This window comes from Rhipicephalus microplus, chromosome 5, assembly GCF_043290135.1.
Source record: "Rhipicephalus microplus isolate Deutch F79 chromosome 5, USDA_Rmic, whole genome shotgun sequence".
NCBI classification, from domain to species: Eukaryota; Metazoa; Arthropoda; class Arachnida; order Ixodida; family Ixodidae; genus Rhipicephalus; species Rhipicephalus microplus.
The window spans coordinates 117,110,637-117,124,929 of NC_134704.1; the positions used below are offsets into that span (position 1 = coordinate 117,110,637).

Consider the following 14,293-nt stretch of genomic DNA (forward strand, 5'->3'; position numbering starts at 1 on the left):
TGCTCTCGCTGTCGCACTTACAGGTGCGATGCCCGCTGCTGCTTCTCAACCTTCTCATGTGGTTTGTGGGCATATCCCTCATCTGGGCTGCATTTAGGATGTTCATGGATTCGTGGGACAGGGAAGAGGAGCACGTACTGGAACGCCTGGATATCTCGGGATTGCTGCTAACACATATGGAGGTGCTCCTTTTCCTATTCGGGCTTGCGCTGTTCACCATCAGCTCGTGCGGCTGCGTCGGGGCACTGCGGGAGAACACCTTCCTGCTCAGAGTGTACTCCTTTGCACTTACCACCCTTATTGTGGTCAAGTTTGTCCTCGGCGTTCTGGTTTACTTCGTGCCGGGTAAGAAAGGCGACCTTTAGAACTCGCTAGAAATAAGCACCAAGACTCTGACGCTCAAAATGAAGCATAATGAAACAGCGTTCTAGAACGAAAAAAAAAACGCCAGGAACATTTCGCAATCATATATATATATATATATATATATATATATATATATATATATATATATATATACATATATATATATATATATATATATATATATATATATATATATATATATATATACATATACATATATATATATATATATATATATATATATATATATATTCTCAGAGGTCATGAATATGAGCCATAACTGTAGCGTGAAATTGCTTGGAAATAGAGAAAGAAAATGACTTTTGCTTCCTGATCTGGGCGCGAGCAAGACGTCGATTCGTCGCTGTCTGTTATTTCGTTCTTGGCACTGGTGGAGGTGCGGGGTAAATGCGCCTCGGCTGCAGATCTTCAGCCGACACACTAAGCTACTTGGAGACAGCTACAGCTCCCACTGCAACAAGCAGTCGCGGCCTGCGAGGACTATCTCCCGAATGCGGTCCTCTCTCTCAGGACGAGATGGCAACTTCCACTACAAGCTAGGCGAGTCAAACCAATGGCGCCTATTCTTTTCTCCCGCATTTTTTTCATGCGCCGCAAACACCACGCTCATTGCATCGAAACATTCATGATGATGTTGATGACTGGCTTGACCTCTTCGATCAAGTTGCCAACATCAACGAATGGGATGAAGCTCGCAAGCTGCGGAGAGTTTACTTTGCGTTAGAAGACTCTGCCAAAACATGGTATGACAATCACGAGGGTTTCTTTGCGACGTCGCAAGAGTTGAGCCGACAACTTCATGATGTGTACCGCAGCACTGAAAGGAAAGAAAGAACGGAGCAGGCCATCTCGTCTCGGAACCAACGACCTAACGCGAGTGTTTCAATGTTTGTCGAGGACATTCTTCGACTCTTCAAGCGTGCCGACTGTGCAATGTCCGAGGAAAAAAAGGTGCGGCATTTATAGCATGGGGTAAAAGAGCAGCTCTTCGCTGGACCCCTGCGCAATCCACCGACGACTGTGGCTGAGTTCATAAATGAGGCAACCACAATGGAGTGTAGTCTCCAGCATCGGTCGTCACAGTATAAACGCCACGACGTGACCCCTGCTGCATGCTCTATCGGGGCTGACAGCGAGAGGCATGCCCTCGCAGAAATCATAAGAAGCGTCGTGTGGGACGAGCTGCACCAACTCCAAGCAGCGGGACCCCAACCACCCGTAAGTGCTCTCGCAGACTTAATCTGAAATAAGATTCGACAGGTGTTCACCCCACTCGCGCCAACAAGGCCTGGGGCCCCTGTGCTGACTTATGCGGCGGCTCTGCGATCTCCTGCACCACATGCTCTTGATTCCACCATGCGGACAATGGATCAGGCTAGCCATCGATTCCAGGGCACTCCACCTCCCGCCTCAACGTTTCCGAGTACACCAACTTATCATCCATCTGGACCACGACAGAACGCCGCAAAGGCCAGCGTGAGGCGTACGTCAGGTAACCGTCCATTCTGCTACCACTGTGGCGAAGTGGGTCACGTCGACCGCCATTGCCAGTACCGCCAACTTGGTCTCCGTGGCTTTCACCCTGAAGCTCAGTGCCCGCGTTACGGGGAGCGTCCCCGCGACCTTGAAGTGTAACTTACGGGCCAGCAAGCTCCTCGCCTTGGTCAACGCCCCCAATCACAATCCCCATCACCTCGCCGCCCCACGTCACCTAGCGTTCCCTCGTCATCTTATGCTCCTTTCAGAGGCTAGTCACCGAGTCCCCACAAAGGAAACTAGAAACGGCGGCTCTTGGGGGTGGTAGGTAAAAAACATTTATTTCAGAAAAAGTCTACTAGAGAGGTGCCGACGTCTTGCGGGTGAAGCCGCGTCCCAACGAACTGTCAAAGAGCCTGCCTCGACGCAAAGACCCGACGAAGATCGTTCTGACTTTGCAGTCATTTCTGAAAGCCATAAGACTGTTTCCGCCGACATCACAGTACACGTCGATAATCACGTCGTCAGTGCCCTCATCGACACCGGCGCCGATTATTCGATTATGAGCAGCGCCCTTTCATCCCAACTGAGGAAGGTAACTACCCCTTGGCAAGGAAACCCGTTGCGCACGGCAGGGGGCCACCTCGTCACGCCGACTGGAATGTGCACAACCCGTGTTCGACTCCGTACTTCAACGTTCACAGGGTCTTTCCTCGTATTACCTGTGTGCTCCCGTCCACTCATTCTGGGACTGGAATTTCTTCGTGAACATGCCGCAATTATTGACCTACGAGACTTGCAGGTGTCGTTCGAGGACCCATTGTATCCAGAACCTAAAAACACTTTCTTATTGAAGGCTGCCCTACGTGTATCCTCCGAATCTGTTACTATGCCGCCCTGCAGCAGCCTCTTCATCAACGTTGAATGTGACCAAGACGTCCCCGATGCTATAATTGCAGAAGGAAATCTGTCTCTACTTTTTGCACAAGAAATCTGTGTGTCCCGAGGTATTGTTCAGCCCAGGAGAAAGCAGGCTTGCCTATTAGTCACGAATTTCAGCGTGGAGTATCGCCATCTTAACAAACACACTGTGATCGCATACCTTGAGGATATTGCTGACGTCCCTGGTTCCTCAATATTATCTGCTCTTTCGACCTGCGATGATTCCGCAATGACATTCCAAGCACTCTCGACGTAAATCAGGGTCTACCGTTCGCACGACGGGAAAGTCTTTTGAAGCTACTCGACTCATTTCGGGACTGCTTCACTACGACTTCGAAAGTGAACCAAACACCGCTTGCCAAGCTTCGTATCATTACCGAGCCTTCCGAGAGACCCATTCGACAGCACGCCTACAGAGTCTCGCAAAAAGAACAAGACGTTATACGCCAACAGGTTCATAGGTTCAGCAGATGCTCAAGGACGATATCATTCAGCCATCGACCAGTCCCTGGGCGTCCCCTGTTGGGATACTAAAGAAAAAAGATGGTAGCCGGTGAATTGGCGTCGACTACCGAAAGAAATCACGAAGAAAGACGTGTATTCTTTACCACGAATAGATGACTTACTGTACCGCATTCGCAACGCTCCTTAGTATTCTTCCATGGATGTACGCAGCGGCTATGGGCAAATGTCTGTTGATGAGCGCGACCGCAAAAAGACCGCCTTCATTACTCGTGGCGGACTCTACGAGTTCAAAGTCCTTCCCTTCGGCTTATGCTCGGCGCCAGCTACTCTTCAAAGAACGATGGACACGGTTCTTTCTGGGCTAAAATGGCAATCGTGTCTTGTGCACCTTGACGATGTGGTCGTCTTGTCGGACACGTTTGAGAGCACGCCCAGCGCTTACAAGCAGTTTTGCAGGCGATTCAAGCAGCTGGACTTTCTCTCAAACCTGAGAAATGCCACTTTGTTTTCGAGGAACTGAAGTATATTGGCCACGTTGTCAGCCACGCCGTTATACACCCAGACCCTGAGAAAACGAAAGCTGTTGCCACATTTCCCGTCCCAACGAACAAGCGCGATCTCCACCGATTTTTGGGACTGTGCGCATATTACAGACGCTTCGTAAAGAATTTTCTAAAATCGCTGAACCGCTAAATGAACTTACAAAAGATGGCGTACCATTTGTCTGGAGTCATGATCAGCATCACGCCTTTGACACGCTACGAAACCATCTTCAAGCACCACCTGCACTCGGTCACTTTGACGACAACGCTGCCACAGAGCCGGATGCCAGCAACGTCGGACTTGGAGCTGTACTGGTTCAATGGCAAAATGGCATAGAGCGCATGATTGCCTATGCAAGTCGGACACTATCATCCGAAGAGAAAAACTACTCGGCAACAGAAAAACAATGCTTAGCCGTTTCTTGTGCTATAACAAAGTTTCGCCTTATTTGTACGGTCGACCAGTCAGGGTAGTTAGCGACCACAATTCTTTATGCTGGCTCGTCAACTTCAAAAATCCTTCCGGTCGTCTAGCACGGTGGAGCCTTCGAGAATTTGACGTTACAGTCATTCACAAGTCCGGACTCCAACACACTGATGCTGACTGTCTTTCACGTGTGCCAATTGGAAGTATGAACGCGGACGTTGAAGAGGACGATACATTCCTTTTCTCTATCACGAACCTACTTGGCTCAACAACAACGCGACGACTTGGAGCTAAGCCCGCTGATTGACTACATCGAAGGCCGAAAAGGCTGCCTTCCTCGAAACTTTGCACGTTCACTGGCGTCGTTCTACATCATAGATGGAGTCCTCTATAAGAAACATTTCGACCATACCCAGGCTACTTACCTACTGGTTGCACCGACCTCGCTTCGGGACAATATTTTACATGCTTGTCACGACGAACCATCGTCCGGAAACCTTGGCTACACGCGCACAATGGAAAGAATTCGCCGCTCATACTACTGGCCACGCCTCGCGAAGACAGTCAAGCAGTACGTCCACACATGCCACGACTACCAACGCCGTAAGACTCCACCTGTCCAACCAGCAGGACTACTACAGCCTATCGCCACACCGAAAACACCATTCCGTCAAATTGGCATTGACTTGCTCGGATCGGTTCCCACGTCTTCGTCTGGAAACCGGTAGATTGTGGTTGCCACCGATTATTTAACGCGTTACAGCGAAACAAAGGCCCTGCCCAGAGCTACCATAGCAGACATTTCCCAGTTATTCGTCACCAGCATCGTACTTCATCACGGAGCGCCAGCTGCGATAATTACTGATCGTGGTAAAGCTTTCACCGCAGAGATCCTTCAAGAAGTGCTGAGACTAATTGGTACGGAACATCGGAAAACCAAGGGTTATTACCCCCAAACAAACGGACTCACTGAACGGTTAAACAAGACGATTGCAGATATGCTGTCAATGTATGTGGCCATTTATCACAAGAACTGGGATAATATGCTCCCTTACGTAACTTTCGCTTACAATACAGCAGTCCAAGAGAGTACAAGTTTCACCCCATTTCGCTTAATTCATGGTCGAGAGGCCACTACAATGCTTGACGCAATGCTCCTTTCCAACAACCTGGGCATGTTCAACGCGGACACTGCCTTGTTCGCTGAACGCGCCGAGGAGGCCCGTCAACTGGCCCTACGCCATACTCAGGCTCACCAAACTGCCGACGCACACCGCTACAACCTTACACACCGAGAGGTTACCTTCCAACGATGCGATGAAGTTTGAGTGTGGACCCCCATTCGACAGCGTGGTCACTCTGAAAAGTTACTGCGGCGCTACTTCGGCCCGTACAAAGTTCTACGCCGACTCAGTGATGATACTTACGAAGTTCTCCCCGAGGGCACATCAAGACGTTCCCGTCGGTTTCCACAAGGTGATTTGGTGCATGTGTAAAGGCTCAAGCCACATTTCTAGCGTCAGCAATCGAACGTGGACTGACTTACCATGCTATGACTTTTTTGTCACTTTTTTCTTTTTGATTGTCTTTTGTCCTAATTCCTTTCTTAATTAAGTACTTCTATGGCACCAGCCCATTTTTTTGCCTTACGACGCAGTTCTTAGATTCTAAGGTAGCTCCTTTTCTTTCTCATTTTTTCAACACTCATCACCACCATCGACACGATGCTTTTCGAAGAGAGGGAGTAATGTCACATGTATGGTAATGGCCATGAGCAATAACTGTAGCGTGAAATAGCTTGGAGGTAGAGAAAGAAGAGGACGTTTGCTTCCTGTCTGGGGGCGAGCAAGACGTCAATTTGTCGCGGTCTGTTATTTCGTTCGATGTAATATATATATATATATATATATATATATATATATATATATATATATATATATATATATATATATATATATATATACATATATATATATATACATATATATATATTTAAGGGAAAGAAGTGTATACCTAAAGGCTCGTTTTTCCGTGTTTTGACACAATAATACTGAGATCTAGCAGACAATATTGCCAAGGAATGTATATATAGGGGAAGTTATTAGAACCAGTCTAATGTAGATATGAAGAAAAAAAAGTGGGTGAAAAAATAACTGGCCGTGAGCAGGAGTTGAACCTTCTTCACCCACTTTTCCTTCTTTTTTTTTACATTACATTGGTTCTAATAACTTCCCTATACATTCCTTGGCATCATTGTCTGTTAGATCTCATTATTATTGTGTCAAAACATAAAAAAACGAGCCCTTAGGTATACACTTCTTTCTCGTTTTTAGTAACGAGGGTCTAGTACTTGCAGACTTGGCACCGTTAGGTTGTATACGAGGGACTATTGGTCAGCTGCCCACTCGTAATAAGTTCGCGTGCTACTTGACGCCACACAGGCTCATAAAAGGGTGTTCTACACTCGGCGCGGTGGCTACAGATGATGCTCACTGAGACTCCCACGTATTAACTCACATATAAACCCAATAAAGTTGCTGGAGGGATAGCCGCCGTGATAGCTCAGTGGCTAGAGTATCGAACGTGTTATTCGAAGGTCGTAGGTTCGATTCCTGTTCACGGCAATTCATTTTTTCACCCACCTTTCTTTCTTCTTAGTTACAATTTATTGGCTCTAATTACTTCTTCTATACATTCCTTGGCATCATTGTCTGGTAAATCTATTTATATATATATATATATATATATATATATATATATATATATATATATATATATATATATATATATATATATATATATATATATATATATATATATATATACATCTAGTACTTTGGTATCTCCATCATATACATATATGTGGTAAGATACCGCAGTAGAAAACGTCATTGAAATGGGCTATTCAGTCGCATGAACGTCAAATGTCCCGCTGAAACGTCATTGGAGCTAATGCTAAAGCGTTTCAATTGAACAAAATTAGTACTAACCGAATTCAAGTTCGAGCAACATATTTTGTGGCGTAATATACTGCCTCACACTTCACACTAAGAAGAAATGGCCTGAAAGAATTGGCAGAAATGCCGATCGCCTTTAGGTCTTTAGAGCATTCTTCCCCCTCTCACTCTCGCATTGTGGGATGTGCCATTATATTTAAAGAAAGAACCTTAATGAGCGTGGTAGCTGAAGAAAAAGAGGAGGATGATTGAGCAGTATTTTTCTTAAAACTCCAGCAGTTTTGGTGTATGAAGCACTGATGTCCTTTAAAAGTTGTATCCCGCGCTGCCAGGCTAACTCTGTGCAGGCGATGAGTTTTGAGAGCGTGGACACAGTGAGTCAATTAAGACATTTACAACCTAACCCTAAGCGCATAAGTGCAGCAAAAGTTACTACATTTTTTGAAACCTTTGCAGGCATTCACAGTCGAGTAAGCAGAATTATCAATAAAAAAGTGCACGTTTCAAGAAGTGATTGCTTCTTGAGCTTCTGGCAGCATGTTTATCATACGTATGCAGAAATGATGTATGTATACATTAGCAAAACACAATTACAAGCCTTGTCTAAAAATGTGGCATGGGTAGTGGTGCGTGCTCACTATGCTGTGTTTCTGCGCTACGCTGCCGAAAGAAATACGCTAGTGTTGTGAATTCCAGTGGTACTTCTTAGACTGCTGTGTACCTTATTTTAACGTAGCACGAATATCTATCCTAATTGTATATTTCATATTGATTGGAGGCGTCGTGTTTAATGCATAGAGAATAATTGAAAGCGGAATAAAAAAAACAGGACGACACGTCATTTTTTCGTGGTTCATTTTTCGCGCAGTTTTAACATGATGTACACAAGCCGACCAAAGCATATAATGAACTTTAGTACAATATTATTGCTAATGTGCACGATACGTCCACTTCCGTAGGAAGCATGAAGAGGGTCATAAAGACGACAATGTCGGAGAAGCTCGTGGTCCACTACCGTGATTCTCAGGATATTCACGACCTCGTAGACACAATACAACGTTACCTCAAGTGCTGCGGCATGACTTCACAAAACTTTCGTGACTGGAACGACAACATGTAAGTGAGCTTACAACCTCATTCGCAGTTTTTACTTTGGAAAACAAGTGTTGGTGCAGAGAGCGTACAATGCTTCAAATCATGGAGGCATTGAAAAAATATGTTACTTGCGGAAAGTTGTCGGAAGGGGTACTGCAATGTACGGATGTAATGAAGTTCTTTGTAAAAGCTGGTGGTTCATTGCAGCGACTTAGAAAGAACAAAAAAAAGTAAATTGTCGCCTTCGCACATACTGAGGCAGCTATACGCGATCCTATACTTTTTAGAATAATATTGGTAAGATATGCAATGATCATTGAAGGAATATTCTGAAAAAAAATTGCATATTGGCCACGCCATCTTTAGCGGTTAGCGATGGTTTTATTATTTTCAGGCATATATCAAGGCGTTATTTAAAGGCACACTTCAGAGTGAGACTATTTTTTGCGTACTAGTGAAGTAAAGTTTCACAATTCCGAAAACGCCAATTCCGCCGCGACTCTGCGCTGGCTAAGGGAGACAACGCGCGAAACAAAAATGCGTGTGGAGACGCCACTCGAGATTCCTGAACATACACGATGACGTGATGGGATTTGAAAGCGTGTACTGGGTGCTGGGTAGCTTCTAATCAATGCTTCTTGAGTACATCATAACCTGTGGGTACCTATCAAACAAAGTTTTAGGAAATTTTATCGAGAACACGTCTCTAAAATTACAATAGTGCATGGTGAAATGTTTGACGCCAAACGCGTATGCATCGGTGCCAAATTTGAAAACGAAACTTCAAACTCAATCGTCTTCGCTAATAATAATCTTATGATAGTAAAACGAATGCCACCAGAGTTTTCAGAGTGCAGTTTGTCAGTCTAGACCAAATCGTTGTTTTACTTCAGGGCTCCTTTAATATCACCGAACGTCAAAATGCCTTGACCCGCACTTCTTGTGCGTATGTGTTGGACACAGCACTGTTCTTTTAGCTTTTAAAGAGGCAAAAAATCAAAGCTAATAGCCCAATATGGCGTATCCAGAGCCGCCCATAGGTTGGTCTATAGTATCAATGATTATACAGGTCAGCACAATTCGTGGATATTTGATGCTTGGAAAAAAAACTTTAACCTATCCACAAGTATCCAATTTTTTAACTCGTCTTATCTTCATTTGACCTGTCTTTTCAGGTACTTCCACTGTGACGCATCGAACCCGAGCCATGAACGGTGCTCGGTGCCGCCGTCTTGTTGCCGCCCTGAGTCCGCTTTCACTGGCATTTTCTGTGGGCGCAGCGTACTGAACTTGTCCGATCACGAGGCTTGGTTCCGCGTTCACACGGGCAGCTGCCCTGACGCGACAAACCGCTACGTGAAGGAGCACGTCATGATCATTGGGGGTGTCTGCCTCGTCGCCGTCATTGTTCTGGCCTTCATAGACATGGTCACGAACGCCGTAATTGACGAGATCGACATCATTCGCAAGATATATGACCATGTCAACGGTACAGAGGCCGGAGTGTCATGCGCATTCACAACCTAAGCTGCAATATTCGTTGGGGCGTTTCCCGTTTTTAGCTATTTATATTTACACATTCAATCTTTTCTGGTAGTCAATTTTGGTCATTTTTAAGGTCTTTTTAAAATACCTTTAGCACCTTAGGCCACAATAGCGAATATTTGCAACTTGCAAAGTTTATCGAAGGATGTAGAAATTAAGGGGCTTGGTTTCCTTTGCTATATATTAACAATAAATAAACCTAACAGACAATGATGCAAGGATAGTCTATGAATTAAAAAAAAGTAGGCAAAAAGGTTACTTGGTGTTAGCGGTCATCCAGCTGTCCTCTTTAGGGAGGTATATATTTTCATTTAACTGTAGTGTCAGTGAGCGCCACAAGCAACCCTGACTCTGTGTTTAGAACATTTTTCGGCCTGTTGGCATCACGCAGCACGTGAATATATCACGAGCTGGCAGCTGAATAATAATCACTCGCATACAACCTAAATACATCAAGTCTTCCAGAATCAAAGCCTCATTATGAACGAAGGAAAGAAATTGAAAATTTAAGGTTCATTTATCATTAGCTATTCCTCTCTGGGAATATGGATGAGGAATAAAGTGCTACAGTACATGACGTAGAGGTGACGCCATTTTTGCTAGAAAAACCTGAAGTCCACATATATAGAAGCATTTTGATTCACAGAAAAGCATAGAGGCCTGCGTGAGTGACAGTGTTTTCTTGCCGGCTCCTCTACACCAGGGTAGGGAATTGGGAAAGCCACCACACGATAGACAACGATGGTGATTTATGGTAATGAGTATATAACGTTGCTACAAGTTGAGAAAGTGCTATAATCTACATGGAATCAAATCATTTGTAAGAAGGTTATGGGTGCTCTTGCGACCACAGTCACGCTGTTGAGCTCAATTCAAGTGCCGAACACAACTTGATCACGTTGCGGCACATTATGATATCGACAAGTAAAATAAATAAAATTCTGTTGTTCGCGAGTTTATGCAGGATAGGTAAAACACAGTGTTCACGAGTTTCTGGCGCCTGATGGTGATTATAACGGGCGCCACGTTCACTGCAGCCGACAATATGGGCATCACAGGCGCAATCTTTTCATGAAAGGAACATGAAAATGCAAAAAATACAATTGCGTTTTCTTACAATATTACCTAAGATATGCAACTAAAAAAGCAAGCAATTTTTCCCTCCGACGACCGCAGTCTTCCTCTAAACCTTGTCTACTTTGCCGCGTGCGCTTGGCGTTTCGTGTACGGTCTTCACAAGCCATTTCTCTTACATGCGCCTTATCGCTGAATTCTCCTCACTGAGCATTTTACTTCATCATTGGTGAGTAGGAAAGCGGGATACTCCTAACTTTTGAAAACTCCCAGTGCTGAGTAGTGCGGTTTGCTTTACATGCAAGGCACATCAATGACTGCCCACGCACAACTTTCTTTCAGACTTTCACACAACTATACACGACACAGTCCTCCTCATTTTATAAGGTCGGTACGGGCCGTTCATTATGGTGATATTTTCTCTTGAGCAGGTAATTTTTTTGCTCTGTTGACTATTTATTTACAGATGTGCCATAAAGTGTGTAATAGTACTACACAAGGTGGTGCCATTATCGGGACGGCTTGATATTGTAACCATCAGAACATGTGAGAATAGTCTTTCCATCTTTTAACCTTTCTTTAATATACAATATCAGCCGCACTAATTGTGCAGTAGAAAAAGAAGACGACAATCGGTTTTTTTTTTCTTTTCGATTAAAAAAATAAAAATAGGAGGAAAAGAACGGCAGGGAGGTTAAACAGCGTATAGGCAGCCGGTTTGCTACCCTGCGCATGGGAGGTGGATGGGGGAAATGAAAGATTGAGAGCAGAGAAGGATTAGAGATAAACACAGCACATTCGGCAGCACACACACGCACACTCAGCCATAGTCCAGTCTTGTATTTCGCGGTGTGTGACATTGCAGTTACAGCCGCTTGTTCAAGTCCGTGTGGCGTAGGAATTTCAACAAAGCTTTGTCGCCTTCTGTTGCAATGTCTTCTCTCGGGCACTTGACAGAATAGTGTCCACAGACATTTGGCTGTTGTCGATGCGCGCAAGAACGGACGCCAGTGACTGTCTCTGGATTTCATACAACGGAGAGTCGCACAGGATGTGGTGTAGCGTCTCTTCGCAATGACAAGCATCGCTGAGAGCGTTGTGGGCCATTCCTATGACAAAGGAATAAGATTTTGTAAATGCCACTCCTAGCCATAAGCGATGAAGAAGGATGACTTCTCTTCGGTCGAGCCCAGTGGGCATGCGGAGAGCCATCATAGACGTGGTGTTGATGATTTGTCTCGTTGCTTGGTGGGCACCCTAGTGAAAACAGAATTTCACGCGCATGTCGTGGACGAATACTGGCTGCATCGGTCCGCGAAAGTGGTATGGCTTCTTCTCGTGTTCCTTTAAGAGCGGCTCGCATGGCAGTATCCGCATGCATGTTCGTTCCCTATGACGCCGCAGTAACTTCGTAGCCACTGAAACGTCACATGATGCTCTTTCTCGTGTGAAGTGTGGACAACGCATCGAATTTCAAAAAAAGCTGTTAGTACGGCCGGCGACGCAGTGCTGAGAGCACAGATAGTAGGGCAGCCCTGGTGTCGCTGAAAATCGACCATTGTTGAGGTGGTTCCTTATTGACCACACAAAGTGCAGCGGGCAAAGCAGATAGTTCCGCTGCTGTAGATGCCGTGGAGTGTTCAGTCCTAAAGCTGATGGTAACCTTTCGATTGGATCGCCAAACAAGTTGGGTGATTTAATGATAATCGCATCAAGTAAATTATGTGATAGGGCGAGAGTTTCTTTCAGAGTGTCAGGCTCGGGGTGTGAAATAGTAGCAATACATTTGTGTCTCACCGGATACCACGCTTTTTCATTTATTATTGTTATTTCCTCTCTGGTGTTCAAATTACTACTCACGTTGGCAGCATTTTGGCAGCCTGTTGAAGAAAAAAATGTACTCACAGGAGACTTTAATTCACTGGTTTTGTCTTGGAAGCTAAGGACAAATTCTTGTGGTAGGCGGCTCTGGGAACAGACAATTGACCACAACCTCTCGTGTCCGAATAAAGGCCACGTAACATTTGTCTGAAGTCAGACTTGCTCAGGATTGAATTTACCGTTTTCCTTCAATGAAATCAATATTTTGTCACCGGCTGTTGTTGACTCGGCAAATAACAACGACCACCTTTCTATTGTTTTTTATATTACTTGTTGAATGATAATTTTAGATCGGCCAACACACACATATAGAAACCATGGTGAATTTCAAGCCTGCCTGCATTCGGCCATTTTTAAGCTTCAAAATGTGAGTGCTAATGAGATTCCATGTACGAATGACTCAATACTGGAGGGATGTAGAGAAAAATCTGAATTCGCTATTCGATTGAGTAAATGATCTTTATCTCGTTGATGGAAGGATAAATGTACGCGGGAGTATAGGAGCCGAATTTCCGGTAAAGAAACTGCTCATTAATCAGTACTCAACAAACTGGAAATGATATAATTTTCTCACTCTCGTATTGAAGCGTACTAATGAGCGCGCGAACGAAAAATACGACACTTCATATTACAATTATCTTTCCAAATAAAAAAAACTGAGCGTGCATCGTTCCCTTAGCTGATGAGGAGAAAATTGCTGCCAATGCTTTTAACGTTACAATCATATGTCTTTATGCCGGAAGAAATGAACTATTCTCTAGAAGACAAAGTGCAAATTTAGAGCACTGCTTCACTGCTTATCTTTCGGCTATTCACCTTATGCTAGTATATTCACTTGGATTTAAAGAATTTTCGTCAGCTGAAGTGAGTCACATATTACTATGCTTAACGAGGACATCTGCAGGATCAGATGAAAAAAATCTTTTTTAGGATTTTACTCCTGGAATCGCCTGATTTTCTGCTCAAACTTGTGAATTATTTGTTAGGGAACACATGGATCGCACCAGAATAGAAACTTGCTAAAATTGTATTGTTGCTCTAAAATGAAAATGAAGCATACATGTTGGATAACATAAGACCAATCACACTGACATTAAACTTTAGTGGAATTGGTTTAGAGGAGTATCAGTATACAAATAATTAACCTATTGACGAGAGGTCAGTTCATAGCCTCTGTCCAGTTGGTTTAAGGACTGGTTGTTTAATTTGGAATATCCGTGTTGATTTTGAAAGTCGTATGCAACTTCCTCGGCAAGATAACAAATCTGCAGCTTTAATTACTTTACACTTCGCTAAAGCATATCACACTGCAGAGCACTGTATTTTTATGCATTGATTAGAATGTCTTGATTTCTTTCGTACTTAATACCGTAGGCTCGCAGTTTTCTTGCAAACAGAAAAGTTTGTAGTTTTAAAGACGGGTATAGATTATCTCCTCACTCACAAACGAGAGGAGTACCGCAAGGTTCATTGTTTTTCCCGGTACTATTTAATGCACTAAT

The 14,293-nt window shown here is 44.3% G+C and overlaps 1 non-coding gene across 1 annotated transcript; it reads left to right on the forward strand.

Moving 5' to 3' along the window:
• Positions 1 to 6,790: 6,790 nt before the first annotated feature.
• On the forward strand, positions 6,791 to 6,863 carry TRNAT-UGU (transfer RNA threonine (anticodon UGU)). The gene has a single exon. It is a non-coding gene; the product is annotated as a tRNA-Thr (tRNA).
• Positions 6,864 to 14,293: the final 7,430 nt, after the last annotated feature.